This window comes from Rissa tridactyla, chromosome 17 (genome assembly GCF_028500815.1).
Source record: "Rissa tridactyla isolate bRisTri1 chromosome 17, bRisTri1.patW.cur.20221130, whole genome shotgun sequence".
NCBI lineage: Eukaryota > Metazoa > Chordata > Aves > Charadriiformes > Laridae > Rissa > Rissa tridactyla.
The window spans coordinates 6689346-6704635 of record NC_071482.1 but is presented as its reverse complement, the minus strand read 5'-3'; the positions used below and the strand labels follow the sequence as shown (position 1 = coordinate 6704635).

General features: G+C 43.5%; 1 protein-coding gene across 5 annotated transcripts in view; it reads right to left on the bottom strand.

The window, feature by feature from the left end:
* The window catches only part of ARHGAP32 (Rho GTPase activating protein 32), a 254283-nt gene that overhangs the window by 140703 nt on the left and 98290 nt on the right, over positions 1–15290 (bottom strand). The gene's annotated exons all lie outside the window — the stretch shown is intronic.

Sequence of the window (15290 nt, the reverse complement as noted above, 5' to 3'; positions counted from 1 at the left end):
TCTTGCCGTGCTGGCCCCAAGCTCTAGAGGAATGAGGGGCTTTAAGGGAGGCTTTTCTGAAGGGAGCAGTGATGAAACAGAAGATCAGCACAGACCTCACAGAGCAGGAGGACAAAAATATTGGTCCCCGCTGTTGGGCAGACAGAGCTCATTAGCGATGGGGGCGAGAGCAGTTGAGTGAGCTTTTTCTGCACTACAAAACATGAATAATGTCCAAAATAGTGAATGCTCAAGCAAGAGGAAAAAAGGCACTTCAGTATTCCTTCCCTTACAGGCCTGGAACAAAAAAGTATTACATAAAATCCATTTTTTAATAACAGGAGTAAACAGACAACTTCCCTGATCCAGATCAGTACCAACACTTCCAAGCTGGCTCACCAAAAGGTCTCTGAACAGATGATCAGTCCAAAAGCCGTTACACATAACAGAATACAGCTGTACGCAGCAGTATGAAATACAGAAACAACTTGGTCCTTGTCCCCAAAACTTCAGACAATTACAATTCAAGCTGTCAGCCCACAGGGAGGACGCACAATGGGGGAATATTCCTTATCCCCTTCCCTGAAGCTCTCATTTTAGCTTGACATGGGTCAAATTTACATGTGCTTCACCACATCATAAAAGACCTGCAGTAAAGAAGTCGAAGTCATTCACCATGCCTGTATTCATTAACTAATAGCAACAGCGCTAGAGGGAGTCATTCATCTCGTTCATTGTATGCAGCTACAAGTGTGTTGTCTACCCGAGGCTACTTTTATAGTCACTGGAGATAAACCAGCACTTTGGGTCCCGTTCACCTACTTCAGACAACCAGATTAGCATAAAAAAAATCAAGTTGGAGGCATATCTATTTCTCCCTTGACAGAGGGAACCCAGGATGACCCTGGCTCAGGGGCAGATGTACACCGTAGACAGCTGCGTTCATCCAGCCAACGGCTCTGCGGCTTACCTAGGACTGGAGTAGAGCATGTTCTCCGCACCTAGACGAATTCCTGCTGTTTCCAGCACTGCCCTTGGAAGAGGGATGCTGCAGCTATTACGAGTGAGCTTCCCCATTTCAAGACAGTTGAGCCCACAAGAACCTCATAACGTTCAACAAGGCCAAGCACAAGGTCCTGCACGTGGGTCAGGGCAACCCCAAGCACAACTACAGGCTGGAGAAGAATGGATTGAGAGCAGCCCTGAGGTGTTTGGGGATGAGAACACGAACTGGCAACGTGCGCTGGCAGCCCAGAAACCCCCCGCACCCTGGGCTGCGTCCCCAGCAGCGTGGGCAGCAGGGCGAGGGGGGGATTTCGCCCCTCTGCTGGTGAGACCCCACCTGGAGCACTGCATCCAGCTCTGGAGTCCTCAGCACAAGAAGGACACAGAGCTGTTGGAGCGGGGCCAGGGGAGGCCCCGGAGATGCTGGGAGGGCTGGAGCCCCTCTGCTGGGAGGACAGGCTGAGAGAGCTGGGGGGGTTCAGCCTGGAGAAGAGAAGGCTCCGGGGAGACCTTCCAGCCCCTTCCAGTCCCAAAGGGGCTCCAGAAAAGCTGGGGAGGGACTCTGGAGCAGGGAGGGGAGCCATGGGACGAGGGGGAACGGTTTTACACTGAAAGAGGGGAGATTTGTGTTAGGTATCAGGAAGAAATGAAATTGTTTGCTGTGAGGGTGGTGAGCCCCTGGCCCAGGTTGCTCAGAGAAGCTGTGGCTGCCCCATCCCTGGAGGGGTTCAAGGCCAGGTTGGACGGGGCTTGGAGCAACCTGGGCTGGTGGGAGGTGTCCCTGCCCAGGGCAGGGGGTGGCACTGGATGAGCTTTAAGGTCGCTTCCAACTCAAACCCTTCTGTGATTCTATGAACAATACTGAATACGTTTGGAAGCCAGGACACTCGCTGCCCCAGTCGTGCCTTCCACAGCCCTGAACACAAGCAATGCTTTAAGTCCACTGTCCCACAGCTGTACAGAACACACACACCCACTCACTGAAGAAAAACAAGGACAATATTTATACCCTTAAATAAACTTATCCTTGGCTGACTGACTGTTACCCAGCACACAATCACTTTAGTATGTAATAGGAGACTTGAGAGTCTCATTGTTAATTTTAACATTAAGAGGATCACCAATTTAATAAACCTTACAGGTCTTTTACGTAAGAAAATAACTAATTACAGTAATAAATGTGCCATTCCTGTAAGCTGCTTTTAGGCAAAGCTGGATGTGCTTGCCTTAATTTTCTAAGGAACAGAATTTCTGTAGGAAGAAAAATGATTTTCCTTCTCTATCAGCAGTAGAAGCTGGTGGGATATAAAAATGGATAAACAAATCTGACAGAAAAACGTGGGCTTCAAGCCAGTTTGCAGCAGTGGGTAGAGACTACCCTGGATCTGACTCAAAGCAGCGTAGGCAAAACTCACACCTCCAGGAGACTTAAATGCCAGCATCTCTCTCTGAAAAAGTTGTATTATCCTCTTCTTCCCAGTTGAGTTATGTCCAAATCATGCTGGAAGGAGCTATCTGCCTCTCCCATTTCCAACAGCATGTGTCTCCATTTAAGCAGACTACAATGAGATGCCACACAGTAATTAACTTTGGTTGCTTTTCCAATTAGATCTGAGCTCTTTGGAGTCGGCTGCAGAACAGCAATCTCTCTGAAGTCTCACAGTTGGGGAAAAAGGGCAGAGGGTGATCTTGTGCCAGCTAAAATCTTTAGTATGAGGTACTAACACCAGAAATAACTTGGTGAATAGACAGATAAGTAAAAAAGAAACTTATTGCAATTTTAGAAACCATATTACTCCAAAACAAACTGCAGCTACTTTCCATTTAAACCAAAGATACATAAAAGCACACTTTATTCACCATGAGTTTGTACCTGTTTTGATCCAAAACCTGGCATGCAAAATGTCACCCTAGATTACCCTCCTCTCCAAATACAAACAAAACACTCCAAATGAGAGTTGTCATCTTTTGTGCTTTGTGTCACAGTAATTTAATTTTTAAAATCATTTTGAAACAGTTTAATTATTTACATCTGAAAATTAGCTAGCTAGCATCATCAGTTGCTTCTCACTTCCCTATTTTCTATGCATTGCTCTTTTGTGCAAACCTGGTAATTGCAGAGCAAATCTGTTTATGCAAATTATTTAGTCCAATTTTCACAGCTTAATGTCACTGCTGCATCAATCTGCTTTGGTCCGAAACTTGGTAAACAAATTAGGACTTGATCGAGAATGCAATCTATTGACTTTATCGGGATCCTCACTCCTCTTCCATTTCCACTGAAGGCTTTGGAGCAACGCCACCAGCCTCCCACGTATATTAGTAGCAGTTGGGACAATATTTGAGAACTTTGGTATTTGATAACTAACAGCCACATCGACTGCAAGGCAGGCAGATCCCACTAAAGCAATTTTGGGAGACCGCCTGTCCGTCTGTCCGTCCCACTCCCCGATGGACGATCAGTCCATTTGGAAATCCACAGTGCCGTTTGCTCAGTGGGTGTCGGGAGGACACCTGAAGCACCTACATCGCTTGTGCAATCTTCACGTGTTGCTGCTCAACTCCCTCAGGAACCTGAGAGCTCTCACAAATCAGAGTGTCTACCTTTAAGCACGCAAGTTTGAAATTTTTGGTCTTTATATTTATAGACACGATTTGGAAAACTTCAGCTTTGCGCTCTCTAGCACACAAAACCTTAGTCATAAATAATTTATAACTACCAACTCCACTGCATAATATGAAAGGATTTTCTCCTAAAAAGTCTCATTGCATTTATCAGAAAACATGTCAACCTGTCTCCCTCGCATCCAGAAATGTAACACAATCTGAAAATACACGTAAAATTGAAGAAAACAGCCCAGTGAACTCGATGTGATAAAGTTTCTACCTTGGTATTTTCAATAGGGGAGACTATTGAACTAATGCAAAACCCAAAGTCCCTTTCCTACTACCACACACTTACGCCGGGATACACAAGAAGAGAAGAAAACATGGAATCCCATCAAGCTCCAGTAATGCTGTAACTGGTAAACTGGTTTTCCCCAAAACTACTATAAAAGCCCTGAGGAGGTACCACATACAGGGAAGGAGACAATGCAAGACTTGGCAGGTCAGCAGGCTACTGAAATCAAGCGGGATTTCTGAAGGCGGAAATTTCCTCCTCTCCAAGGTTAAGACAAAGCAAGAATAACTATTAGACAGGCAGTAACATTTATGCATCTTCCTACCATCAGTCTCTCACCAAAACCAGTTTGGAGGGACCAGATTGCTCTGGATTCTTTCAGCACATGGCCTTCCTTCTAAAAATGGCTGAGCTGATGCAAAATGCTACTTGGTTTCCATGGCAGTCTTTCCTTTACATTATCTTCATTTCCCCTCGATTTTCTTGGGGGGGGGGGGGGGGGGACAGGACATAACAAAACCCCCCAGAGCTTTCAAAAAAAAAAAAAAAAAAAAAAAGCAACCCCTCAAAAACTCCAGGCTTTGAGTTTTACTTCTTCACTGAAGAACAGCAGGAAACAGAAATGTTGTTTCTGTAAAAGTCATTACCCTGTGGTGGGTAACAGTCCACTTAACTTGAGCAAGAGGATGAACTGAAGGGGCCAGTATACCCAGTTCAAAATCTGAAGTGGGTGTTTGTGCACAGGGACACCAAGAGCTATTCCAAATCTTGGGTACCAACTCGCTACACAAAGCTGGTTCGGCATCAACTTCTTTGCAGAGCTTCCTTTGCGACGTTAAAAGGAAACCGTCCTACAAACATGCCCTGCTCACTGCGAGGTAAAAGATGATAGCTCATTAGCACTGTCCTGCTTTTGCCAATTACTGAAGCACAGAGAAAGAAAAAGAATAAATACGGCTCGTCTCAGCTTCATACCGCACAGCCACTAACGCACTCCAGGGAAGGAGCTCTCTCCACTCCCACTTCTTATGTTGTAACAACTATCCTGGTTCTCCCCAATAAATAAATCAACAAAGCAGAGGAAAAATGCTGTCACTAAGCTACTACAAATAACTCCAAATGAAAGGTCCCAATTCTGCAGCATTTAGCTGCCCCAGCACTATCCCTAAAAGGATTAAAATGTACCTGAGCACAGGAAAGCTGTAACTGGGTCGCTCTTTTGAACGGAAGAAATGAATGGGAATCGATGACGATACAACATTCATCCACCAGTGCCAGCGGTACGGTGGCAATATGATGGAAACGTAAGTATTTGCCAAGTTCCTCATAGTACCACTTTCCACTGATTCATGCAGTGGATGCAAATGAGTTTCCTAAATATTTGCATACAGGATGTTTGTGTCACTTTAACACATTTCAGCTACATTTTTCAGAGCTGCTTGAGATGTTTGGACACATTTAAAATGAAGAAGCAATTGCATCTGGTTTACGTACCCAGGTCCGACAATCTCACCTTAAACAAAAATATCTGCTCATTATACTACAGCAGCTTTAGCAAAGAAGCAAAAAATAAAAATAAATACCCCTGCTCCAACTCTACGTTTCCCAGTCGACCATCTGAAGCCTTAATGCCCGTGCTGTTCACACTCCGAGCAGCAGAGCGCAGCACCGGCACGTTTAATAACCACCCAGAGGGCAGCAAAGCTGCAAACCAAGGACGAGCTCCTGAGCTGGTACCCAAGGGATCTGCGTACCCCTGGATATTTCCAGAAGTCGGCTAGGTACCCTCGCTCAGAAAAGAGCACGGCAGCAGAGAAATTTTACCCTTAGGAGTGCAAGGGTCCAGCATACTCCGATTACAGCAATCCAAGCCTCTGTGTGCAAAGAAATACCTTTGAGATCCAACAGAAAAGCACAAATATGGTTTTCGGAACGAGGAACAGCTGGGACCTTTTAATTTTATAAAAGTTCGGGGGTTTTTTTTTTAATTCAAGTCATCACTTAGCTCCTCACCTAGTGCAAACGTCTTGATCCCTGTTGCAAAGATAAAAGAAACATCCTTTCTGACGTGCTGGCGGACAGCTGGCTCGTGTGCAGGCTAAAGGCCAGAACGGCTGGAGTCATTAGAGGCAGTGCTGACTTTTTTATTTACCGTTCGGTTCGGGGACTGCGGAACGTGGGGAAACAGTTACTCAGACAGAGATGCCTTTAAAATCTCATGGTGAATGAGAAAGGAGAGAGAGGAAAGCCAGTGAAAAAATGACAAGTGCTTCCAGTAGGGAAACTCTGAATCCTGGCTATGCACAGTCTTAATCCCATGTCTAAGAAATCTGCATTCAATAAAGAACATACTTTTAACGTGTATCATTTTTTGAGTTTAATTCCATTTTCCACATTCCCTATCAATGCTGAATTGTTGTAGCCAGTCCTTATTGCATGGCATGGTTAGCAGTGAATTCTTCGCTTTGAAAAGACCACACAGGATGTGTTTTTTCTACTCCCAGCTTCTCCCCTCCAAAGCAGGGAAAAAATAAGAAAAGAAAAGAGAAAAAAAAAAAACCAAAAACTTTTAAGCATTGCCATGAGCTGGCAAATTAAGGGAAACCTCTCATTCCTGAGACTTAGCATTATAGAGGAGTTAGTCCAGGGCATCCATTTACCATAGTTTAAAGGATCAGCCTGGAATGAACAAAGAACAAATTCTTAACTATTCATCTACTGTGTTTTCAAATAAAGTTTGCTAGCTCACAGATAGGGGGCTAAAACCATCTCCAGCTCACACGTAAAACAACTAATTTGGTAAATGGACGCTGAGACACAGAATAAGCAGCCTGGCAGCTCTGTGAACCTACTTTGGCAGTACTATTGTCACTGTGACCAAAGTTCTCCTCTGTAAAGTGGGGAGATTTTATGTCACGGCAAGGTTTCCTAAGCATCCTTAAAGAGATGCATGGACTTGCACCGATTCTCTGCAATGAATCAAATGCACCCAAAGGATGGTGGTTACTTCCAGCAAAACAGTCCCACATTGTGTTTTCTTTCATCGCTATCATTTGTTTTAGAGACAAAAACGGATGCACCAAGCCAAACGGAATGGTTGGATACAGAGGGCAACATTAGCATGATAACCACCGGCCAGCTTGATGTTTGGCTGTGACATTGCCATAGTGAAGCAGCAGCAAGATCTCCTTATTGCCATTCACAAAGATCTTGGCCCCGGGAGCCGCAAGGGTACAGTACACAGCCTCGCATAATGGCATACTGCCGAAGGAATGGACTTTAAGAACAAAAATCCCCCATACAATATGCGTGGGAAAGGCAGCCAGGGTTAGAGTCCTTCTCTGTACAGCCTACAAAATAAATTTTAGAAAAAAGGCACAGAAAATAGAATATCCAATAAGCACAATACGTCAATTCCAGTTTCTTGTTGGCTAAAAAAAAAAAAAAAAAATAAAGAAAAAGACTCCCAAAATCCCAGACCCTGTTTGATGCACAATTCCTACAGACACTTGGTTTCACAGCGGGAGGAGGGGTCCTAAACATGGCTTAGTTATAAAAGGACAAGTGGAGCTTTGGGTTGTTATGGTAGAAAGCAATTTCTCATCACACAAAAACCAACAAGAGATGAATTCAGCCTGAAACTAGCAAATGCCCCTCTGGTAAGTCCCCTGGCCATAGGCAGTGATTATGCAAATAACAATGTTATGTTGTGTTATGTTATAGGTATAAATCGGCTTAGAAACTGAAGAATTTTCCCAATGCCATAGAAGAAAGATTGGGAAAGTGGAAAAAACAGCAGCCTGACATTTAACCCAAATATCTGAGTCAGTGGAGTTAACTTGAATTTATGTTTATGCATGTAAAGCCAGCCTGGACTCAGCTTTTTGTTTATAAAAAGAGCTGTTTCCAATGGCACAAAATACAAAACCGGTATATGATCCACTCATTTTCCAAACCCTTATAATAACGCAGTAATGTGAAGAATGTGCCTACTTGTAACATGCAATTTATACCATAAGCTGTCCATAAACTTCTGAACAACAGGACAAAAGGGTCAGTTCATTAACTTTGCTGAAGGTTTATCCTGGCCCGTGATCACAGCCCTGCCCCGGCTGAGCCACTGGAGAGCCCCCGGCTGCTGGTCACAAACTGGGCAGGATTCAGCCCTTAAAGCTGCCGTCCAGACCCTGCTCAGCCTCAAAGAGCCACTTCTCTGCACCAGGTTAGGAAAGACGAAGCAATGCTGGCAAACCTGGGGTGACATCGCTCTCCAGACATGGCCCGACGTCCCTCGGGTGAGGTCAGAACAGGACACCTGATGCATGCAAGGGTCTGTCCAGGCTACTGGGCAGCAAAACTGGGAAGGTGAATGACGACTACTTCCTCTCCTCACCAAGAACATGAACTCTGCAGAAACTGATGGTGAGAATCTTCACCCTCCAAGGATGTTTTCTCACATTCATAAAATTATCAGCTAAAACCGAGGGATTATTTTTTTCCCCCCCTAAAGGTCAATATTTAAGGAAAAGAACAGAGACTGAGACGTAAAACCAAAAACATATGCACAAAGGAAAAAAAACCAAAATGAATTAAGACGACATTCCTGCACATGGGTGCAGCTCTAACACACCAGACCGTTCAGACTAGGAAACCAAGAGCAGTCAGGTAGCCACATACAAATACAGGGGGAAATCTTGTGCCAGAAAGCAAGAATCAACAGTTAAAACTTTGGATTCTGCACCCATACCAAGAAGCGACCTGAGATGTTTTCAAGCTGAAAATATTTGCTTGCAGTACAAGCCACAGAGCAAAGCAAGAACACAGAGACCCTAAAACTTCTTTTACACTCCCTGAACCAGAAGGTGCATCAGGAGCGCTGTTAGCCTGAGGGCACAGTTTCAGGACAGCCGGGCTGGAAGAGGTAAAGCCCATTTTCTAAACTCCCACCCCAATCAGTCAGCCCCAGGCTGCTCTCTCCTACTTCCTCCCACTGCAGCTGCAGCTCTTTTAGCGGCTACAGCACAAGTTCCTGAAACAATCCAGATTAAAAAAGAAAGAGGAAAGCTGAACTTCTTTTGGGGGATTATTTTTAAATGAGATGAGCTCAGCGATTCCCTTCCCAACTCTTCACCCCAGAAACTCTCTCACCGTAACTGTCCTAAGACGGTCGTCTGTCGCATGGGAGGTGGGAAGGAATAATCAAAGACAGAAACTTCTTAAAGTAGATTTCTGCAATAAAGAAGCCCAGTGTACTCTGGGCTACCACAGAAGAGCACATCCAGTCCCACACGGATATCATGGAGTTGATAAATTTGCTGATATTATAGAGAACGGCAGTGATTTTCAGTCTGAAACTCTGCAAAGCAGCTCTGATGTCTACTCACAGGAGGCGAAACATCCTCACATCATCGGGTCACAGCCACAACCCTATGGATCCTACGCTAGCCGAGGAAAATTAACTAAAGGAGACACACTGGCTTCTAGGGTAAGAAAAAAAGCCTTACTCGATGGAAAAAGCACTTGTAGCAAGCCCCTCCAGCATCCATTATGAATTTTCATGGAACAACCTTAAAGCAAAGATGAAGTGTTCCGACTGCTGGTGCAAAAGCATTGGGCTTTGCAGCCAGGATCATCTGTGCCCCAGCAACCACCGTATCTGATCACGCAGAGCTCCACCAACCCAGCGGTGACCAATATACATGTAGCAAGGCAGAACTGTATGGAATTATTTAAATCAAAAAATCAGGCTAAAGATTACCAACACTTTCAGGGAATAATTCATCACTTTATAATTAAGAAGGCTGAATCATGGCAAAAAAAAATTTATGCCTACAACCTTCAGCAAGGCAATATATACTCTGACGTGTTTTGTTTGTCTCTTGGGGTTATCTTGGGGGTGGGAATGGAAGGGGATGGATGAGCAAACTATTGACAGCCCTTCAAAAACTCTTCCATCTTTTTTCGCATTATGGTAACTAAGAAGCAATGAACATCGATTTAAAAAAAAAAAAAATAAACAACAACTACTTATTTGTAAGAGACTCCTTCCCTGGGTGTTCCATCTTATTTTTAAGCAGCTGGGACTGGAGAAGAAGTGATTGACAGATAAGTAAATTACAAGTTTTATCTCCCAAATAAGTACATTTCAAACAAATGTGACATTTCTTATATTATGACAACAAAACATGAGTAAAAAGAGATCATCTTTGGAATAGGGTAGGAGGAAAAGAGGAGGAGGGTCACGACAGCGTAATCCTGTCTTCAGAGCACATCTCATATTGCCTCTAGAAATTCAAGTAGTGAATAACCTGGACTAATTACAACAGCAGCACCAGCCATCAGAACAGCATCACCGCGCTGTCACCAACAGGCAGCTTGTCTGACCAAGGGGTGCTAATTGTAAAAGATACTGGGTAGGAAGCTGCTCGAAATTGAACGTAAAATTCTACAAACTATAACCCAAGGAATTCAGACTGGACATTCACAGACCAGCACACGCCACACAGCTGCTACTGGTACGACATCCGAGCCCAGCGCTTCACTCGCAGTGGGATCAACAGGCACCCGGGCTCCCTAAGGCCTTGGTAACGCCGGCATCAGTGCCCAGTGCACATTAACGCCTGCCTCGCCTACCTGTGCCTCTGCCATTGCTGGAAGCAATTACACTCCAATGCCATCTTTACCTTTTTAATTGCCATTATCACCTACAACCATACAAGAACAAATACAAGTGGTGGTGTATAAACACGACCCGAACATTTCACTTAGTAACACACTGTACTTACTGATGTGCATCAGACACACTTCGAAAGAGATACATACGCAAAATGCAAAATCAGGGTGCATGAAAACTGGTGATCACGGTGAACAACAAACTTTACCGATCCAGCCTCGGCAAATCCTAAATCCTTCCTTCTTTGCTAAATGTTACATATCCACAGATTTTAAAACAGAAATATATAAAATGCAATCTTTTTCTCCTGGATCAAAACGGTACTGCAAGATTGCACAGACTGTAAAGAAAGTAAATGTAACTAGAAACAATTGCTTCCATAGCATCACCAATGAAAATTAAAAGATTGCTATAAATTAATACTTACTGCCAAAAATACGGTATCCATTCTGGTTTAATTGAACTCATTTAATTGGCAAACCCAAATGGAAGCCAATGTGCCAGTTAAGTGATTGTCCCAATTTTCAAAGATTCTCAGGGACAAGCTTCATGCTGGGAGTCAGCCTTTGAAACAAAAACGACTCTCTAACCAAGAGGGAGAGAAAGAACCACACACAACAACCTAATACCTTGCCAAAAGCTTAACAAGGGGAAAAAATACTTGATTTACGCAGCAATAACAAGGCAAACAAGTTATGTGAACTGAAAGTATAGGTTACTGGTACAATGCCAGACCAGAACTGTTTTGACCAAAATATTATTACAGCCCGATGACGGCTTGGTGTGCTGTATGGAACATTGTCTCATATCAGCGCCTATATTGCCCACGCTATCCGAAATCCAATTTCTATCCCATCGTTATCGTTGTTAGAAACGGTGCCCTGTGACCTACCTGCCACGCAGCCCAAGCTGCAGTGATTCACATAAAGATGCCACCGAGCGCTGGATGGAGAAGACAAACTACTGCAAGAAGTAGTACTAACTACTGGAGGAGACATACTAACCCAAGCCAAAAGCCTGAAAGCCTTCATCAGCACAAAACTAACCTCCAAACCTTAAGGTAACATTTTCCATTGCATTTAAGAAACGCAAGGACTCTTAAGACTTAGAGCCAACTGCTGGAGCATAGTATCTAACGTCCATTTCCACCGAATTGTCCAAGTCGTTCGAAAAACAAGAGAAAAAACAGAATTTCAGCTTCCTTTCTACTAAAACTTTGCCTTGCACTTGAGAGCTTAAAACTTTGGACTTTCAAAAAGAACGTACAGGTAGGCATTCAGAGCTCAAAAGTAGTCTTTTTCCCAAAGTCTGAATATATTTATTTTTTATATATATCTGTAACCCGTCTGAAAACAGGATCAGTCTAACAAAACTGTTGGCACCGTTACTTAAGAGCTCACACCCAGATACCCAGCTGTAAAATTCTGGTGTCGGTTCATACGCATACAAAGCACGAAGAGCCGTAAGCCACAGGCATAAAAAACCCAGAGTGCCAATTTTTACACATTAAAGGGTATTCTGTTGATCTATTTTGGTTGTTGCAACGAGATCATTTCAGTAAACCACCTTTTTGAAGGCCACCATCATTGACAGGGCCAAGCAAGTGGATTTACCACTTTCCCTTGTTCTGCAGATTTGGCCAGAGTCGCTGGAAGTGTTCATGGTCGCTTGGGTCGGACTGACATACTCAGAAACATGCCTGATGTTTTTTGAATTAAAAAACAACCAACCAAAAATAATTTTAAAAGAAACCCTACGTACTCCTATTTTTTGCATCTATTCTTGCAGAAGCCACAATCGAGATCTGGGGCAGCACCGGGCTAAGCGCTGTACAAAGAACAAGAAACAAACCCTGCGCTAAGGAGAGTGAAATCTTTCTTTAAACCTTTACAATTCACTAATCTCTACACACTTTTATAAATTGCGTTTAAAAATAGTTTTCTCGGCGCTCACGTCCCAGATTTAACAGAGTGATATATTGAGGTCTCATTAAAAAGCCTTTATTACCTTCACAAGCCATGGTACCTTACCTTAACTAGTATCAAATGCTGAAAATATTACACATCTCAGAACCCACCTGACCTGATAGAAGAACTAAGATTATTCCAGGGAGTTCATAGGACAGACTCTAACCCCTCTGCCTTTCTGAAACATTTATAGGCTTGTATTTTCCCTAAGAAAATTCCACCAGCATAAGCCAAAAAGGACGATGAGTACCAATTGCCAACTACCTGCCGCCTTGTTCACTTATGCATTTGACAAATTCAAGGATTCATAACGGTTTCGCATCAGTAATTTAGAAGTTCCTGCATCCCATCGCTTCTAGGCAGCCTGGTTATAAACCAGTAACACTTGGGGATACTACGGCTATCATCTCAATAACCTCATTATGGGCAATCGGACTTCTAGATCCAAAGGCAGAGGTGCACCGGGGTGGGAAAGGCTGATTTCCCGAAGGTGAAGAACTCCTGGTCACTTCCAGCCGTGATCCGCTCACAAATGAATCCCTGCAGACCTTCACTGCGGGATGTGACAGGGTGTCGGGACGATCGTCTGTATTCTTGTGCTCAGGGCACTATGGAAAAAAAATCCCACAGTAAATAAACCTACCGCAGCTTTAGGGACTCCTATTTTGAAAGCTTCCAAAACTGAAAGCAGTGGCATACACTGTGACAAACCCGACCTTTTCAGAAACACACACAAAAGAAATCCTATTTCTAGCTTTGGAGTGAGTATATTCACCTTATCTCCACTGCTCTCCAGATATCTCCTTATCTCAGGTTAATGCAGCTTCAGGTGGCATCTTTCTCTGACAGCATAATTTCAACAGGGTGCATAAATAGATTTTTGTATTTATCTCACTGTCTTAATCCTGCTTCCCCACAAAATTTAGACAAATGGAAGAAAAAGGGGATAGAGCGTGCGTGTCTGTGAGCACAGCAGCCTGCTGTCAGCACGCTGCGTTTAAAACATTGCCACTTACTGAACTCCTAGAGAGGTGCCGAAAGCAAGTCCGATGGTCAATAACATAAGGTAAACGCAATATTAAGTACAAATATCAATTTATGCTAAAGTTAATGACAGGCTGAGGACAGCTGTTTTGCAGGCTCATATGAGAAATATTATATAAAGGCTCTCTTTCACAACTTCGTTTCTTGTAACATAGAAATAAGAGAACTCTTCAGGAACTTCCCTTTAAAAAGCCATTCCTATCTCAGAGAAAGGTTAGAAAATCCATATACTGCAATATTACTTGGCTCAAAGACAGCTTTTCATCCCTAGAACTCAGGAGTGTTCTACAAAGACAGTCAATATCATCAACCGCATTTTCCAAACTGGAGCAGAGACAGAAAGAACCAGCATGTGTGAAGGTTACCCAGCAGGCCTGCAGCGCCGCGGGAATAGGAGGCTGAGACAGGGAGAAAAATGGTAAATCTAATATGACCAATTTCTAAAAATACAGAACACGAGTCGGGGGGCGAATACAAAATATAGCAGTCCTTGAGGACTACTCAGGCAGCTGCCGCATTAGCTAACTCCCGTAAAGTCTGTCCATCCAGTGTTGCGTCTCAAACCTGCACCCGGGATTTCAGAACTACCAGGGAGTTTCAAGAACCAGCAGAAGTACCCAAACAAACCAGGTCTCCAATACAAAATCACCTGCCCTTCTGCTAAACCACAAACAAGAAACCAGCGCTTTTAAAAAGGAGATGAAAGTATAAATAATAAACGTAAAAAAAAGGACAATAAAAGTAGTATCAAAGGACTAAAGCTACTCAGGTAGAGTAAGAGTGCGAGAATAAACTGGCAATGACAGAAATATTAAAACCAGAGTTTCTGCCCTACCTTATATTTACAGTATAAGAGGATATTCAACCTCCATATGTTTAGAAAGATCTTTAGGGTGTTTTATTTTTTATTAAGAAATAGCTCTGGAAACAAAGCATTTATATAAATTAATAATAAGCACTTTGAAATATATTGCAGATAAAAGGGGGGAGGGAGAGTAGGGACAACTTGTATGTGTTCATCTAACTGTGAATGCAGAAATCGCCTTTTCCCAAAGTACAAAAACATGTACAAAGTTCAAGAGCCAAACGAATAAGCATCACCGGTCTGTCGACTGTGTCAGAATTTCCCGAGCCCTCCCTAGGTTGCTCGTCAGCATTTGCTCACCTGGCAGAAGGTGACATTCATTTAACATGACAAAGCCTTGCACCCAGTTGGCTCCTCGCCTGTCTGCCACAGGAAGCGACAGAGAGGAGAAGACACCACAGCTATGGCCAACTCCTCCAACCCCCGCAGCCTCCATCCTCCAGAGGCTGGAATCAAAAGCAACAGCAAAACTTGAACTCCGCAACTAACCAAAAATTAAATGTATTATGCCACTACGAGTTACTTGCACACCACGTCAGGAGCGTGCTCTGGGTAAAGGCTAAACCAGAGGCTGCTGAAAAAACAAAATGAAGGAAAAGAGCAAGGAAAAAAAAATCGCAGGCTTAAAATGACCAGGAAAAAGACAGAATATAGTAGACGCACTGGTTAAGCAGAGAATAGGGTGACAGTGTTGAACACCGTCCTGTAAATATTTACATCTTGTAAATATTACCTTCTGACTGGACATAAGGCAGGGGTTGAAAGTGGAAATTTGATTCATTCGACACAGTAAACACGAGCAGCGAGGTTTTTCCTACCCGTCTACAATGCATTGAGAGGACCATAAGGTCAAAG